Below are 17,172 nucleotides of genomic sequence, written 5' to 3'. Positions count from 1 at the left end.
GTTCTACACTTTACATCAAAACTGCCTTAGACTTCAATGGAGTGGCCCTGATGCTGAGGATCCAGGATGCTGAAGGATGCTCTTGATGATTTTGATGTTGTGCAGTTGATTTGGGCCATCTTGCAGTTATTTGTCTGTCTACGGGTACAGTACGGTGATGTTGGCCACATAGGGTTGGTATCCTTTGAAGACCTCTTTGGGCCAGTAGAAATGGAGCAGTGACTGGGCTACGGGTCGCAGTGGGGATAGAGGTTTTGTGTGTTGAGGGCTAGTGTCCATTTTTGGTGACCAATCCATACACTGGTGACTCTCCTGGGTCTGGCAGACATGGGTGCAACTTTTGCGTCCTGGAGCTGGAACAGGGGGTCAGCTGACTTGCCCTTGGAGTTAACTTTTTTGGTTTGGGGATCTGGGTGACTTTTCCAAGAGCAAGGCACCACAGGCACAGACTTCTCTTCTCTTCAGTAGCCTAAGGAGCAGATGCAGAAAATGTTGCTGCAGGCTCTCTTGCCTAATCTAGGTTTCAGCAGGGTATTCCTTCTTTAGTCCTTTCTCCATTCCAGATGTGATCTGAGGTTCAGTGTGCCAGGAGTGCCATACTTATGCCCAGAAAGAGTCCTAGAGGATGATGAGGTCACTAGCCAATGGACTACCAGGATCCCTCCCTTATGACTACTTCCAGCTGCACTATTCCAGTCCCAGAGAGCACTATTCTGCCCACTCTCAAGACGTCTGAACCCTTCCTTGGCCGTTAGGATCTTGGTAGTTCACCCTGGAGGTGTGGCTACCTGTGAGCTACATGTCCACAGGAAAACTGTTTTGGCAACTGGTTTCCCCTCTCTGTTCTTGCCTCCAGACCATCTACCTGAACAAAGGGGCAGTCCTTATTGAGTGTGATCGCCATTTGTCCACCAAAGATAGCATCTCATTTGAAGCTTGTCTTTTGGGCCAAAACCCTGTGTGGCTTCCTACAGTTTGGAGGTATCTAGCTATCTAGTGGCTATCAGAAACATCAAAGGCCTACACCTCCCTCGGTGGAAGGCCTCTATTGTTCCTGATAGCCACTAGATAGCCCTCGGCCCTCTTGAGGAGTTGTTCAGATGATTACCCAGGAGGCCAGCCGTTATCTGGTGGCCTGCAACTGCAAAAGTCCATCGGATAAAGAGAACAACACTGTGGGAACTTGCTAAAGTTGTTTTTCCTTAAAAGTGACATTAAATTCAGCTTGGGCATCAAGTCGGGTTTAATGCCACGATTCATTTGATACCTGAAGTAGCGATTTTATTAGTCCCATTAAGAAGATAGCAGGACTGAGTTGTCAGCCTGTAACTGTGTACTAGCAAATGGGGCTACTTGCTTTTAAACAGTACAACAATTTGGGAGTTTTGCTGTTAAAACATATTACAGTACATCAACTATCACAACTCACAGCAGTGGGAACAATGCACCCTCACAGTCCTCCATGAAATGTGGTCAATATAAAAAAAACATTGATTCAATCAAATAGGGAGGCATGCTGCAACAGACACACCTTCTTTGTCATTTAATGTCTGAGTTTTGAATCAGTTGTACATATATTGAGGAAGTCATTAGATCTGTGCATTTCTATATTTGGGTTGTATTTAATAGATTAGCACATTGTCCAATGCCACACTTGCAATGTATTGAAGTATCTTTTTGTTTTGTATGTATAACTAATGTTGAGTCTTTGCAAGATATATGTAACAAAATTGAACATCATTGTAATCGTTGTGCAAGATTGAATTAATATGGCGAGCTCCAGACAATTATGAAGCATATTAAAGTACATGTCTCACCTAATAATATACAGCTCCTTGCCATAGGGCTCGATAGGCGAACCTTAGAGGAGACATCTATACTGTGAAGGGAAGTGGGGGATTTGCAATTAGTTTAAATGGTAAAGTTGTACCAGCAGTTTTACAATGGCCATCCACACTGCAGTGGAAGGCTGGGAGCCATTTTGTATCTTGTCACACTCAGGGTGACACAATCAGTGCTGCATCCCTGGGTGTGAACACTCTAACTTACATGCCCTGGGTACCCTTGGTATCAATTGGGGTGGCCAATGCAACACACATTTTATAAGGAGCTACAACATTGGCACTCAGGTCTGGTCAGCAGGCCTCAGTGCACTCTCAGAGTAAAAAAAAAACAGTTTCAGTCTAAACTGTGGGGGTGATCATACAAAAAGAGGAATTTTGTTACATTAACACTGAAATATATCTTTTGTAATAAAACTACTTTGTCTTTTAATGTTCTTCTTGTTGAAATTGTTCTTTTAACTCTTCATCTATTGGGATGTAACAGTGGGTGGCAATATACTGTAGAAGGCTGTGTTTTTAGGGTATTCCAGTCAGGATTGTCTGAGTCAGAAAAGGGCCATAGAGTATATACCTTTGAGTTTCACTATAGCCAAGTACCTCTCATCTGTAAGACATCATGGAACTTCTCAGGCAGCACCTACTATACAAAGGAAATGAGAGTCAAGGAACTGAGTGTTAGAGGATAGAGGGAAAATTGGGGGTGTTTGTTTCGCAAGGGCCTGAGTCTCATCCTCCATTGTTCATCTCGAGTGCCTTTCTGCTCAGGTCATCTCATTCTTAGTCTTTATCCACCTGGACTGTTTTCTGCTGCACTCTGTTCAGAGCCAGGGAGTCCTCTGCTTCTTGAAATTCAGTGTCTGGCGTTGGCAGATACACTGTTGCATTTTCTCATGGCAACTGCCATCTTAGGTCCAGGCCAGTTCAAGCCTAATTGGCCTCTTTTAATGCCAGATTGAGTGTTATTGATCTTTCCTTGCTGTCACTTTGCAGCCTATTGGACTCATCAGGTCATGGGGTGTGTTATTCTGTAGTTTAGGGTACTGGATGCCTGTACAGGATATTCTTATGGCTTACTGAAGATGTTTTAACTCATGTTTGGCCATGCTGTCTGCCACGGCCCCCCAAAATTTGACAGCTTGTCTTCAACCCCTTTCGATCCTGAAGTCTAGATTCTGAAATAATTCCTGTTCCAGGATGGGATGGGAAACTGATCACCCTCAGATTTGCTGATGTTGTGTCTTTCCCCATGGAGAAAAACAATGAGCATTTGCACATGAGGTTCCATTCCCCCTGTGCTGAGTTTTCTCCCTGGATAATTCAGCCCAAGTGGAATAGAAGCCTTTAGAAAAAGTAACAGGAAATTCCCTGAAGCACACCTAGATACATATGGCACAACTTCTGAGATGATATTCCAGGGATGTTTTTGAATAGAAAGTACATTCAAGCGGAGATGTAAATCTCTGCCCATAGTTTTTTTGACTTTTTTTGTAACTCGATTCATACAATTCAAAGCAGAATACTTATGATATTAAACATAAAAGGAAATGTTGAAGTCCCTGGCCATGAGGTCTGCCAGGAACCTCATTACTTCTGAGGTCACATCTTCCAATAATAAAGTGTGTATTTATGCACATTAAATAGATCACTTGCATCAAAAATGCTTAGCAAAGATATAGTTTTACACAGAGCTCTAAGTAGTATGGTGAAAAATGTGTCTCTAAATAGTTTGTATTACAATACAACTCATGCCTTTACCACACAGAAGCCTTTACCCCCATGCCTTTACCACACATGGTAAGTATGTTAAAGTAAGTAAAACCCCTACAACCTTCCAGATAATCACCCTCTGCCTCAAGACTCCCACCAACACCACCCAGACTAGCCCCACCTGGAACAGCAGCACAGAAGCAGACTGGGCCCACTTCCTACTCAAGACTAGAATCACCCCCACCAGAGACATAAACACAGACACAGACCAACTCAACAATTGGTTATCTGACTGTGTCAGCACCATGGCACCCCTTAAATAAAGCCACCACAGCAGAGCCAGAAAACAGACCAACTGGTGCTCAGAAGAACTCCGAGCAGTAAAAAGACACTGCCCACAATTAAAGAGGAATTCGCGATTCAGCCAAAAAGAGACTGACAAGGACTTCTTCAGAGCAGCCCAAAGATGATACAAGGGCCAGATCAGAAAAACTGAATAGAAGGCCCTAGCTGAACGCATAGAGAACAGTGCCAACAGCAATAAGGAGATCTTTATAACTGTCAAAGGCTTCACCTCTTCTCCGCATCCTCAAATAACATCACCCACTTACAGGACCTATGTGACGGATTATCTGGTTACTTCAGCAACAAAATACAAAACATTTACAACAACTTTGACCCTCAACTGGACCACACAGCCTTGCAGCCAGCCTACCAACCCACCATGCTGGAAACAACCTGTCCGCCTGCAAGAACTTCACCATAGAAGAAACAACAAGCATCATGAGAACTACCACTCCAGATCACCTATGGACTGATGCCCACACCACATCTACAACATGGTCACCCACCTTATCGGCACAACACTCACACACGTTCTGAACACCTACATCACCACTGCTACCTTATAAGATGCCTAGAAACGCACTGCTGTAAATGGCCTACTTAAGAAACCTTCAGTAGACCCCACTCAACTAGCATACTATCTCCCTGCTACCTTTTTCCATCAAGATCACGAAGAATGCCATAAAGAGACAACTCATCAACCACCTTAACCAACACCAACTTCTCCACACCTTGCAATCTAGATTCTGACCAAACCACAGCACAGAAACCTCACTCATCCGGATGTTCTTCAACCGAGGAAGAACAGTGGCCCTCATCCTGTTTGACCTTTCATCCACTTTCAACATGGTCTCCCACTCCACAATGATCAAGAGACTCCACGAGTCAGGCATTCAAGGCCTGCCCTCAACTTGATCTGCTCCTTCCTCATGAGAAGAATACAGAAAGTCAGCATGACACCATACATGTCAGAAGCCAGAAGTCTCATCTGTGGAGTACCCCAAGGCTCAACCCTCTGAAACATCTACATGACACTACTAACCAACATTACCAATTCCCACAGCATCAACATCCTCTCCTATGCAAATGACACCTAACTTTCAGACAAGACTCTTGTGACCAAGACCAACTCCAACAGCTGCATGACCGTAGTACCCCGTGGATGAGGTACAACTGCCTCAAGCTCAACACTGACAAAACTGAAGTGGTGATCTTCAGAAGAAATACCTTGTGGTGGCAATCCACCTGGTGGCCATTGGACCTCAGACCCACCTCGACCCCTACCACCTGCGCTAGAAACCTGGGAACAATCCTGGATGAAACATTGGACATGTCAGCACAAGTCAAAGCAGTTACCTCCACCTGCTTCCACCTGCTGAAAATGCTAACAAGAATCTTCAAGTGGCTACCGGAAAACACCAAGATACAGTCACACAAGCCCTCATAATAAGCAGACTGGAATACAGCAACACACTCTAGGAACAGACTCCAAACAGACTCCAAACCAGCCAGAACACTACAGCAAGACTTGTCTGCAGCCACCCTCGACACATCCACACCACCCCACACCTCAATGAACTCCACTGGCCCCCCATACACAAACATACTCACTTCAAACTCCTCACACACCCCTACAAGGCTCTACACAACATAGACCCCACTTACTTCAACACACATTCACTTCCACCTAACCTCCAGGCACCTCTGCTAAGCCGGTCTTTTACTAGCACACACACACTGCATACACAAGAACAGAGCAGGAGGTCCCACCTTCTCACACATTGCCCCTAAGGCTTGGAACAAGCTTCCCCACCACAACAGGTCCTCTTGGTCACTACTCAAATTCTACAAGAAGCTGAAGACCTGGCTCTTTGATTAACTCCAGAGAACCCCTGCCTACCCACCAGCAGGTGTCTTGGTACCCTTATGGATGATTATCACACTATGAAAATCTACAGAGCATAGCATACATATACCCATCCATAAACTTTTAACTTAAAATTACTCTTACCACCTTTTACCACTACCTATCCTTAAACCCTGAGATTACCCTTATCACGCTCTACCACTGTCCATTCCAAATCCCTAAATTTACCATTAACACCCTTTACACTAACCACCCCTAAACTCTACAATTACCCTTACCTCCTTTTACCGTACCCACCCCAAACCCTAAAATTACCCTTATCACCCTTTACTACTACCCTCTCCTAAATAATAAACTTATCCTTACCACTACCTACTCCAAAACCCTAAAATTACCCTTACTGCCCTTTACCACTACCCACCCCTTTACCTTAAAATGACCCTTACCATTTACCAGAACAGAGGGGATGAGTGAGTATAGACCCTCTTCGTCAGGAGCTCCTTGAAGTGCCTGAAGAGGATGGGGAGTGAGCATGACCTGAAAGATGTTAGAAAGTTGGCAGAACACATGCTTCCAAAAATCAGAAACAACCAGAAACTCCCATCACATGTGATACCAGTGTAGGAGCAGTTTGTAAACGCTCTCCCTATATTGAATATACATAGAGGACTTAGTTGCCCTCTGCCAAGCTGCACTCCATGCCCCCTAGTTAATCTCAATATTCAGAACTGTCACCCAATATGCAAGCCTGTCTTGATCCCATCCAAAGGGTGTTCTATCGTTCGCCACTTAGAATTTCTTCCAACAAATGTGTCTCCTGTGTAGCTTCCTGAAGGGTGGCCGTCTGGTGAGCCCAATGAAGTAATAGTGTAGCTATATATAAAAATCAGTGTGGTGTAGTGAAAAGTCAGTTGTGCACTCCTCTCTAGTCTTAGGAATTTCATCAATATGTAAGTCCCCAGGAGTATGGTGGTTCCCCCTATCCCATTTACGAAACCCCACATCCCACATCCCACATGCCAGGGGGAATGTCTGGGTTCCCTAGAACTGGGGAATGAGGAGATGGGTACAGCTTGAACTGACGGGTATGAGCGAGACCCTTGTCTCCAGTGGTGGACGGTGGACAAGGTGGAGCACAACAAAGTGCCAACAGAGGAAAGGCTACCAGTTGCTGCAAAGAAGATGACGTGGGGCCCACCCCCATGCCAACCAAAGTTTTGTAGTTAACTTGGAATCCAGAAACCCCACCAAATTCACTCAGCCTGATCTTGAATGCTGCCAGAGATGCAGTAGGATCGGGCAAAAAACAAAGCGTATCGTCAGCAGGCATTGTAATCTTCAATTGTGCACCGCCCATGGGGTGTCCCCGTATGTTAGGATTTGCTTAAATCTTATGAATAAGAAGTTCAACATGAAAGGCAAATAATGCCGGAGATAGGGGACATCTCTGACGGGTACCCCTGGACAGGGTAATTGAGCAGGACAAAATGTTTCATGTCTTAATCCTCATAGAAGGTGACACAAAATTGGTCAAAATATAAGACCTCAATCAAGGCCCAGGTTCGCCTGGGACAGGACTTTAGTCAATAAGGAGCCCACATAGGCTGCACGTGGACAGATATAGTACATTGTTCATAATTTGTCAGCTTGTTGACATCTCTGCAAATTCTGGGACAGCTGTGTCTGCCACTCAGGGTGGGTCGTTTCTGTAGAGGGTAGGGGTTCCCCCGCCATAGATGGTAGTCCCAGCAGCTGCAGGGCATTCTTTACAGGAAAGAACACAACAGGTTTATCCTGGTAGAGGAAAAGAATCTTAAAGGGGAATCCCCAACTCTAGGAAATGTCAGGGCTGAGAAGATAGTCTGTAACTGGTGGTTTAAAGGACTTACACTCCATCTAAGTATGTGGCAAGAAATCCTGGTAAAGGTGCAGTGTCAAGCCATTATAGACCAACAAATCCTCATCTCAGGCAGCCCTGAAGATATCCTCCTTGATACAAAAATAGTGCACCTGGGCAAGAACATAAGGAGTGAGATTGTTGCAAACCTGAAGTGTGATTCTGTGAACCCAGTCAAGTTTGATCGATTGTTCATCAGGTGCTGCTAACAGAGTATGGAACAGGCCTGTGACATAGTAACGCAGCTCCAAGGATGGCACAGAGTTTGGAATATCATGAATACGAACATTGTTACAGTGAGATATGTTTTCATTATAGTTGATTCTTTCTTGTAAAAAGCTCATACTACTTCAAGCTTGTGGGCGCTAATACTGAGAGCATCAGATTCACGTTTCTCACCCTTCATCGCAGTCTTGAGGTCCTCCACCCTCTGATCGATCTTTTGCAGATTTTGGTCAACCTTGCTAACAGCCTTGTGGAACTCTTTTTTAATCTCAACCATGTTTTGTGAAATTCGTATACCATTTCACATATTTCTGCCTTGGTCGCCAAGGTAGGGTACAATAGTTTTGGAAGGAGTAGAGGTCACCACTGCCACCGAGTCTGAGGCACTTGGAGGAGAGGTGGAAAAGCTCAGCACTGCTCGGACCTTTAGTCAGTTTCACTTTCTTGGCAGGCACCAGGATACATGCTCAGCAGCAGTGGCAAATCCTGGGAGCAGGAGTGGGGGCTTGGTGAATGAGCACACGCCACCATGGGGTCGAGCACAGGGTGGTATGGTACAGTCAATAGAATCAGAGTGGCGCCCAGCAACCCTCACAAGACGCTAACACGGTCCCGGCAATACCACGGTGGAGCAGGAGTCTCTTACCCACTCCCTTGGCCCCAGAAATTCACATCCAGCCAGATGTCTACCACCCCATTTCTTCACATGTAGAATGACATCCCCCCTCAAGTCTCAGAATTATTATTGGCCCTCAGACAATGCCCAGGGCCAGGTGTAAAAGCTCATCCTCCAGTGTCTTTGTTTAGGGATCCATCTGCAGCCTCACGGCCGGCTCACACCAACTGTAAGAAAAGTCATGTTTTTACCTGCTAGGGGCATCTTCTCCCAAAAAAGCGCATGTACTGTCTAAGAAGAGGAGCCCTCTGACTACATCTTGTCTCATCCATCATGGGAACATGCAGGCACAAAACAGGGAGGGCTCAAGGGCTGGTACTCAGATAAAAGAAAGGACTAAATGCAGCCAACTAGGTGCAATCAGTGAAAAGGGGTGTAATCGCACAGGCTAAAAGGGGCCTGAAAGGTCTCCCAAAATAAGTGGCGGTTGATCGTGGGGGTGCCCACGAGTTCCTGGGACATCAGAAGCATGAAAAACAGCTCTGCTCCACAAATAACGCAGGAGGGAGTCGTGTGTAAAGGGTGCTCGGGCAGCCGTCCGTCCACTGTGGAAAAAAACAGTTGACCCTGGGTGCCCCCACACTCCCCAGCAGCTTGTGACATCTAAAAGGGGAAGAGATGGATCCATCATGGTCATCTGCTGCCCCGCCAAGGCACAGGAGAGAGCTGCAGTCACTGCGGCTCTAGGCTGACTCCATCCCTTGATCAAGCGTGCCAACGGGTGCAATTTTGCTGGGGAGAGGCAGTACCGCAGCTTGGGAAAAGCCTCAGATCTCTGGATCAATGCCAGGCAGGCAGTCCCCATTCATCATGGCAGTTAGGGAATGGGTTTCCCCCTCACGGTGGGGCTTCTAAAATCCGCTCCACCGTGGCATGACAGGCATTGTGACCCGTAGGGTTGTCATACCAGAGGAGCTTGGTGAGGATCCATCTAAATGGGTCCCCGCCGTAGCCACACCACACACAGACCTGTTTTGTAATATATATATTTCTTTTTATTCTGAAAATGTCTTGTGGGAACCAGCTCTCCTCTGGGACTCCCACTGAAGTTGCGGGCCTTGTAGGCTCGGGGGAACACCCGCAATCCAGATCTACAAAGTTTTTGAACCTTCATTTCTCAAAAACTACTGAATGGATTTACACCAAATCACACAAAGTACGCTTTCTGGGCTAAAATCTAGCTTTCTGCCAAATTTGGTGTAATTCCGTTCAGCCAATAATAAAATATTCATCTCCTATAATAAGTAGGACCTCTTTATAACTACACAGAGGCAACTGCTACTGTGAAATATATATATATATATAGTGGTCGCCACAAGGTAGTTACAGTTAGGACCAAGGTCCTCATTATGAGTCTGGCTGACCTAGCACTGCCAGATTCACAGTGGCCTTCAGACAGCCACCAACACTGCAGTCTGACAGCCATATTATGAACGTGGCGAAACTGCCATGGTCCGACTACTGCCACCGCCACTTTTCCGCTGGCCAGTGGCCAGGTGGTGCCGGCGGTCTAAATCCGCCAGGGCAGCACTGCCCTGGACATTACGACTCCTGTGTCCGACAGCTTTTGCATTTCGGTTCCACCGCCATGCAAAATCTGGTGGAGACGGGGTGCCGGGGGCCCCATGAAGGCCCCTGCACTGCCAATGCACTTGGCATGGGCAGTGCAGGGGCCCCCATGGGTAGCCCCATTGTGCTTTTCACTGCCTGAATTACAGGTAGTGAAAAGCTCGATGGTTGCTGTTGCACCCGACGCACTGCAACATTGCCACCAGCTCGAACATGCGCCAATGTCAAAATTGTGGGCAGTTTCCTGCTGGGCCAGCGGGAAAGCCAGCGGGGAAACTCATAATAGGGCCAGAGGGCAGAAAACCGAACTGACGGTCTTCCAACCTAATGAGTTTAGTGGGCGGCCTCCGCCTCCCGCCAGACTCATAATGACTCATAATGGGGCCCCAAGTTTCGATAAAAAGAGTTTTTTTTGCTTTGCTAATAACTTTGGCGCCACTTGACGAATCTTCACAAAAATTTCCAAGAAAATACGACGCTCACTTGAGTTGGTCTCTGGAAAGTTTTGGGGTGAACCCTCTGGGGGGGCCGAGAAAAAAGGTGTGGGGTTCCCAAAACAATTTTTTACCAATTATTTTTCCATATGAAAAATCGAACAGCGATAGCGTCAAAACTACTGAATGGAATTACACCACATTAGGCAGCAAGGTAGGTCCTTGTCCAAAAAGCAAACCTTTTTTTGCTTTGATGTAAATCTGTTCAGTAGTTTTTGAGAAATTGAAGGAAATCCAAATTTGTATGTCTAGGGACGCAAAGGATTTGAGACCCCTCCCGATCTCGTGCTTTGATCGAACTGGCTAACAACACTTCAACAACGAGACATTCCGCACTTGTCTTTAAATAAGCCCCCAGGTGGGCCAAGTCCCTGGGGGTCGATTTTTTGTTTTTAATAGCCCCGGGGACCCAGACCCCCCCAGAGGTGAATAATGTAATAAGAGCAGGGGGCTGCACGACCCAACTGCCCCTCCCAGGACCACCACTCCACGGGGTAAAAATGCACTGTAACGTGGAGGAGGCCCGATGGCCTCCCCTCAGCCCTGGGGATCACCACCTCCCCGACCCAGACCCACTCAGATAATTATGCACCCACTCACAGACCCACTCACTGTCACACACTCACTCACAGACCCACTGACACCCTCATGCAAACTCTCACAGACCTGCGCACACACTGATGCACCCACTAAAACACTGATGTATGCGCTCTTACACCCAGAGAGACAATCTGACAGCCACTCTCACCCTGATACACCCTCTCACGCCTATTCTCCCAACCAGAGAGGGTAACTATAACTTGCGCCTTCGCCTTGCACAGCTAATTACTCTACATATTATATCATTGATAACATCTTGTATGGCATCTTTGATATTATTACTGCAACATTTGCAATAAAATTATTGATAAGAAAACTGTGCATGCCAAGGGCGTGTGTTATAGTTACCTTAGGTCACGAGTTATAGTTACTTCAAATAACTATCACTTCTGATATTTCTGTGGTTTTGTACGAGTGAATTCAGAACCTAAGAAGAACATTCCTGTAACCTTTGTTTTTTCATTAAAAAAAATATGTATATTTGGAAATGCACCGTTGGTAAGGCTGTATCCTCTTTAAATGGAATGTCTCTAAAAGGGGTGTGGTCAAAGAAGCATAACTAAGAATCCTGAGGGGCGTGGCATATGTATTTAAGGACATGGCTTAAACATGTACACTGAAAGTCTATACTACGCTTTCAGAGCCCTGTAAAGATGCCACGAATTGAATGTGCATGTAGTATGAATACCTTAATTCTCATGGCTCGACTGACATATATGCTAAAAGACCCGATTCAAGCAGGACACTCCTGACTTTTTAAACCAAAAATGGCTTTGTTTCAACTGTCTCCCACCTAAAATTGTCTCTGCTTTAACAGAAGTCAATGGGGAAGATGCATTCCTTTAGTCTAGAAGCAAGTCAGGATCTTGGCTCTGCTCTCCATTTTAATTTGTTGGCTTGGCCACAGTGATGGCCCTCGTGAAGCAGCACCTGCACCCATGCTGAGCTCCCTTAGCGCAGAGGGCACTTCACAACATGTTGTAAGTGCTTCCCCAAACTCGCACCCAGTTGTAGTTCGGGAATGTGTTTTGGAATAGCAACAACAGGACATTATTTTTCCTTTCTGTTTGTTTCTACACACATCTAACTACTGCTATTCATATTCTTGTGTTAAATGGGGCCTTTTGCAAACATTTTAAGAGGTGTTAATGTTAACCCATTAGCAGAGGTACTGGCTTCTCCATCAGAAAGGCTATCTCTCACCTGCTGGGCTGCTTAACTCCTGATTATCTACAAGACAAAAAGCAGAAAGCCAGGAAATAGGTTTTATTTTGGTACCACCATCTGTTTTTTTAACAACCTCTGGAATGTTGCATTGTAATTTTGCTTTTAACAGTTTCATCACGGACTCAAAACCTCATCATTCAATGTGGTATTGGCTAAAATGCCAGAGCTGGCAACTAGTCAGATATGTTTAAGAAGTTTGCAAAGTCAATAATTCCATTAAAAAAATTGCTTGTTTCACCTGTAAATACAAAAGTAAACTCTATGCTCATATTTTCAGGGGGTTCACTGTTTTACTCACATCGTGCATTAAAACAAGCATTGGCAATGTGAATCATTTTTTCTTATGTGTAGTAGGAAAATGTATATTGGGCTTCACAACACAATAAAGATACAAAACGTTTACCAGCAGTGCAACTTTCCATAACACAAGTAATAAGTTAAGGAAAGATGGCAGTAGCAGAAGGAACAGACACAATTCTCTCACATATGCAGGACAGCTATTACATAGATAGCTAACACACTAAAGAGGGAGTGAGAGGAGTTAAAGACTGTTGTACGATTGCAATAGACGTATGAGAAGTACTAAAGTCTTGGAAGAAACAGGCAGACCTCTTATGGAATCAACATAAATTAATGTGCTCATAAAGGATCATTAACGCTCACCTACCTAATGAGGTAGGCTTTATTAGTGGGTTCCATATCCTTCACTAGGAAGAATTCACGAGTACTACTGTTCACTGGTAGTGTCTTCTAGTTATGGGTTTCCTAGTTCAGCTGAGGGTAGGTCACTTATGTCAACATTTATGTTCTGCCTTTGCTATACTATAAGACCTATATTAATATTGTGTGCGGATGAGATAAAATGTTTTTACTGGTGTCTCCTTTCCACAAGATTAAAAACAGGAGAGCAGAGGGATGGGCCCATGGGCCCAGCTCCTCTTTTGAATCTTCATGTTTTGGTTCTCGGATTTTGCCCTTTGTGTCAGGAATCTGCCCTAGGAATATATTTGAATCTCACATCAGATATTGTAAAACAGCCCCTGCTTCATACAGCATGTCACCAGCCTGAGACAAGGCATGGGTAGGGATGTGGGCGTCTGGGGCAATTTCCTCTGGCTCCACTCCTTGAAGAGGCCTTTCAACATGCTATTGGCAAGGTTGTCAGCACGTGCATCCTTAAGCACATGGCGAGTCAATGTAATTGTAGCCTGGGCTATGAAAAAATTGATGCCCCCACTGCCAAGCCACACTCGCAGCACACCAGGTGTGGGAAGTGGGAGTGCATATGCCTTGAGTTTGCTAGCCACGTGCCCAACACCAAAGCATCCTACTGATTCGCTCCCAGTGCCAATATGCCAGTGGTAGTAAGGTGGTGAAGACCGGGTGCCATAAGTCTGAGAAGCCTTGTCTTTGTTGCATCCTGTCTCGAAAAGCAGCACATGGGGGCAGAGAAGAACAGCTCTTAGCTCATCCTTACCCTACTATCCTACTGCAAGTGTCACTGACTGCCCCTTATAGGGTTTGCCTAAAAGTGCATGCGCAGTTGTTGCCAAATCTCTTGCAAACAAAACAAAATACCTTAATAGCTGGCTTAGAGCCCACCCAATACTTATCCTTACTTACCATTGGTTGGCTCTCAAGTTGCTCTCATTTCCTTTCCTCTCATTAGTCACGGCCTGCTGCTGCTTCCACTTTCTTTTCACTTGTTTTGGTCCCCCAGTTGTCCATGGAGCTTGTACCAAGTACAGTTTCCTTTGTTTGCGGACAATGTCCTTCCACTGACTGCCGCTCGTAGAGATACTTTGTTTATTTTTATTCTAGCACTACTGAAAAGTGCATGTGTTTGCAAGCCCACTCTACTTTCCCTCATCCCTCACCCCACCACTCCCATCCTTGTTGTTTGCCCTGTCCCTCCCACCCCTCCTGATTCATTGTAGCGTGTTGCTGTCTCTCCCAACCACTTTTGCTTCCTTTTTTAAACACACACACCTGCTCCCCATCTCAAAAGAAAAAGCGCTACGATGGCTAGCACCGGAAGTGCTTTAGTTTTATTTACTTTGAGCCATCTTTAATAAAAATTAGCAAAGCTATATAGCTTGTGCAGAGCTATTTGCCTTTGTTGATGTTTTTAGATATGTTGCACAGCAGCATGGGTTGCTGTGCAACATGGCTTAAAGACAAAGCTAGCTGCACTATGATGCTTTGTTTTTATTTACTTTGAACCATGTTGCACAGCAGCCGGTGTTGCTGTGTAACATCTGACAACTACAAGAGTCTTACATAGACAAAACATCTTGGCTTTGCCAATGCTTTTTTCACTTTAGCATCTTAGATTATATCACTGCACTGAGTGACCTTTACTAGAATTAACTGCAACCTTGCTGCTATGACAGTTTTATTAAACCTGAACTAAACTACAGAGACAAGTCAGTTGTCTTTTTTCTCCTATATAAGATTTATTTTTAGAGGTGGAGCAAGATAATGGTCTTTTACACCACAAACAAGAGACATTGTTGTACAGTGAGTAACCTGAACTGAATTGTTTGAAGCTTCTCTGAGATGTGATGATCATGGAAATGGAGGCACAGGGAAAAAAAGTAATTGCTTAGGGTCACACTGTTTGGTCAGCCTTGGAAGCCACTTTGAAACCAGGTTTCCTGAATAGATTGTTCAGTTCCGATCCAGAATGGGTATCACATTCTTTCCTCCTTTTGCCATGACAACAATTTTGTTAGTGACCCAAGAGGCAACTCGGTTGTCTTGTGCCACGTGTACAAGGCCTTTATTGCTGTTATAGGTAAAGAAACAATTAAACAATATATCAGATATTTTTGTACAGAGCACGTGAACTGAATTGTTTCTAATTGTCCAGGAGCACGCAGTTTGGTCCAGCTAGAAAGCTGTGATTGAAACCAAGGTCTCTGGGCCAGTCTTGTGCATGTTATGCAAGTACATTGAAAATATAATTTATATTTTATACGATGGGGTAACAGCACTGGAAACACCCCTCTTCATAGCACAGCTACACATTGAACAGCAACAGTGCAAGATACCCAACTCCAGAGCCAGGTACTGCTTGGATAGTGTCAGCACAAGCTTTTTCCATCACAGGACAGGAACAAACTGGGCAGCAGCAGTGCAAGCTTTACCTCCTCACAGAACTGAGGCCATATGGCAGTAGCAAAAAAAGCTTCCCTCCCTCATAGAAAGCAATAAATGCAGTCTTCCATTTCTCGCAGAGGAGATCCAGAAGGGCGGGTTTATTGCTCACAAAATACATACAGTTTAGGCTGAGTGACATGTAGGTTACAGACATGTCTCTGGAGTGTGTGCTTAAGTCACTGAGATTAATGTATAGGTAGATGAGTGAGTGAACATGGTAGTTCTGGCTCCATTCTTGCTTAAGTGATATTTCAAATCCACATCCTGAAAGTCCTGCTGTGTGTGTTGATTCTTTGATATTATGTGGGTTGATAAGTAGCCATTATCTAGTAGGTCATTGTTATTTGTTATATGGAGGAGCCCCTGCACAGCATGAATAACTATGCTCTAGGCTGGCGGTGAGGGGCCAACTTGTATGAAAAGGTTTTGAATGCACATGCACCAGGTGCTGTGCCATCCCAGGCTCAGTGCAGCACCAGTGCCGGAACTGGAAAACAATACTCAGGGAACCCATACATTGGGTGTTATGATGTGGCAGAGGAAAGGGGGATGGAGTTACAATGACTGGAGCTTGAAAAACAGTCTGATAGTCAACGTATACATTTACTTTAAAAAGTCTGCTGCAAAGAAATTGGCAACAAGGACATATTTGAGAGTAAATCTGCATTTTAAAATATCTTACAGTGTTAAGACACCTACTGCAAAACATCATACTGTGCCCAGCAGTTTATAGGAGACTATAATAGTGTTACGATAACTAGGGTTTACCACAGTTCTGGGAGAGTTCTATGCTTAGTCCCTTCACAGTTTTTACTCATACAATAGAACAGACAATTAATGTGCCTACTGCAAGGCACATTGTGTAACATGCAGATCAGAGATTTGTATTTTTAATAGGTAATTGGGCTACAGCTGTTGACACTGACATTATTTTGTTACTTTAAGTTCATAAGGCCTTTTAATATAGCACAGTGATCTATTTACTGGAATCAATGAGCTGCATGCAAACTGTAAGTCATGGATTTAGATCATTATTTTTTCTCACCTGTTGTTATTCTAAGTTTGCAAAGAAGAGTTCATTTGGGATGGAATAAAGTTTTGTTAGTGCAGACAACCACAATCACTGTTACATTTTATATTCTGACTTTAGTCAGGACTTTATACCCTGACAAGTATGGATGATATGTGATTCCTACACCTTATAATGCTCAGTCATATGTAACATTTGTAACATTTCATATACATTGATTTACACACCTGTATGTTTATTGTGCTTCTGTGTGTGACGTAAAGTGCTCTGACACCCTACACTAGGATTAGCAGTGCTGTAGAACAATTAAATTTAAAAAAAATTGTAGGTGCCATTTAATTGAATATTTGTGTAATTACTCATACAGACAAATATATCTTCCATTCTTACAGTGCAAGCACATTTCTGACATAGGGAATAGAACAAAGTTAAAAGTCTGCCTCCAATAGTTTCTCTTTAGTACTTGTGAAGTGATAACAAGCTGTGTGCCTTTTTTTGCTTCCATTACATTGGCATTTCGCTGCATACA

The sequence above is a fragment of the Pleurodeles waltl genome, chromosome 2_1 (assembly GCF_031143425.1).
Source record: "Pleurodeles waltl isolate 20211129_DDA chromosome 2_1, aPleWal1.hap1.20221129, whole genome shotgun sequence".
Lineage (NCBI taxonomy): Eukaryota > Metazoa > Chordata > Amphibia > Caudata > Salamandridae > Pleurodeles > Pleurodeles waltl.
The sequence above is the reverse complement of the archived record's forward strand: the minus strand, read 5'-3'. Positions refer to the sequence as shown.